Genomic DNA, 1,825 nt, shown 5'->3' with positions numbered 1-1,825 from the left:
TCGCGACTTTTGGGTGGACGGAGCAACTGAATTAGGACTTGCTAGAGTGCTACGATGCGAGTGTGGCCCGTGAACGGGGTCACATGGCACGGCTGCATGCTCTGTGGTGCCAGAAACACCCGGAGCTATCGCAATTTTCGCAGCAACGTCTGTTAAACCATATTGAACTACTCCGTAAAAGGGGCTATGTAAGCGGAACGCCTACTCTACCACAGCTAGAACAAGCCGGCAAAAGAGAAAGAGAGGCGACACTAAGACCAACCGCGGGCAGGCATCCAATAGACGGAGAGCAATGCTTTACGACCCGGAGAAACATCAACACCAAGGTTTCTCTCAAGCCTAAAGATCTGGCTGAAAAGGACAAAGAGCTTCGTAGATATTTTTTCGGAGAATCCGACCTCTGGGCTATCAATTATTGTGTGTATAATGCAGCGAGAGATTTGGCCGATGGGAACCGTAAAACAAAACCAACGGCTGATCATAAGACCAAAAGACGAATGCATCAACTTGCCTTAAAGATAGGCTGGGCAAGACAGTACGCGTCCCGCATTCAATGTGTGATTGACTATATCACATCTGGCAGGAATTTTACCGCCAAGATTCGAAAGTTCGCACGCGAACTCCGGACCCGTTATCACACACTTAACAAGTCAAAGCTGCTGACCATCAGACAGCATATTGTTGAGAGAATACGGATACTATCTGACGCTAAGAGAAGTCCAGAGCGGAGGGAGAGGTGGGTCAGAGAGAATCAGCAGTCTCTCTGACCCATCTCGACTCTTCCAAGACCCTCCAGTTACTGTCGAACACCCACCCAAACCAGAGGAGGTCGAAGTATTTTTGAGATATGGCTTCAAGAAGTTATGTGTTGCCCTCATAACACCTGATAAAGAATGCCCACCCATCACTACCGAGGAGGTGAAAAAAGTATTAAGAGGGTTGAAGAACTATTCCGCATCGGAACCAGATTGTATCAAAACCTTCTGGTGGTAGAAGTTTCCTTCAACCCATCAGCATTTGGCCCGTATTTTCACCTCATATTTGAAGTCGGAAGAGCCGATTCCAGAGCCGGATGTCGGAAGAACCTGCTCATCGATAGATGTGTCTGCAAAGATGCAGCATTCTACCAGCGTGACCTATCGATGGCCTGGATTGATTATCAGAAAGCTTTCGATTCGACATCCCATAGACATATCATCTGTCTTTTGGAAATCTTAAAGGTTCATCCGCAAATAGTTGGGTGCATAGAGAGATTGATACCGCTTTGGAAAACCAGATTTACTATCTCATCTGAAAAAAATCGTATAAAAACTAACAAGGTCACGTTTCAGAGAGGTGTCTTTCAGGGCGACACCATGAGCCTACTCCTCTTTTGCCTTACATTATTGCCACTATCTCTAGCACTGCGCCATTCCGACGGGTACTTGTGCGGCAAACCTGCAGATCAAAAGTGCAAGGTCACTCATGTATTTTACATGGACGATCTTAAGATCTATGCTAAAAACAGAGAGCCACTGCATCTAGTTCTGGGGATTGTCGAACGATATACTCAGGAAATTGGAATGGAATTTGGGTTAGACAAATGCGCCAAGGTATAAACCTTGGCGCGAGGAAAAGCGAGGAAAACTTAATGGCATCCCTGAAGATCCTGAGCTCGTTGATAGAAGCGCCATACGACACCTTTGCGCTGGAGAGACTTATACATACCTGGGCGTGCCACAGAGCCGCATTCAGGATGTGACATCTATAAAGGATACTCTCCGAAGCAGATGCAAACGTCTCATCCGACAAATTTGGTCTTCCGAACTGTCGACGAGGAACAAAG

Source organism: Belonocnema kinseyi, chromosome 4 (assembly GCF_010883055.1).
Source record: "Belonocnema kinseyi isolate 2016_QV_RU_SX_M_011 chromosome 4, B_treatae_v1, whole genome shotgun sequence".
Taxonomy (NCBI): Eukaryota; Metazoa; Arthropoda; class Insecta; order Hymenoptera; family Cynipidae; genus Belonocnema; species Belonocnema kinseyi.
This window is presented reverse-complemented; position numbering follows the sequence as displayed.